A 203-nucleotide genomic window follows, 5' to 3' on the forward strand; every position below is an offset into this window, starting at 1 on the left:
CTGAGCAGAGATTTCACACACGTTCCAAGTAGATAAAATTGCCGGGGAGAAAATTGGGATCTTGGGAGTGGGGTGGGTTGGGGATAAGGGGGGACGGTGAGAGAAAAGTGAGAAGGGGAGGATTGGGGGAACTTGGGGAAACAGGAAGATTGGGATAAAGAAGGTTGGATAGGGGAGCAGGGAAGCACATATCTTAGTTAAGG

This window comes from Alexandromys fortis, unplaced genomic scaffold (genome assembly GCF_014885135.2).
Source record: "Alexandromys fortis isolate MF-2015 unplaced genomic scaffold, M_Fortis_MF-2015_v1.1 scaffold_4, whole genome shotgun sequence".
Classification (NCBI taxonomy): domain Eukaryota; kingdom Metazoa; phylum Chordata; class Mammalia; order Rodentia; family Cricetidae; genus Alexandromys; species Alexandromys fortis.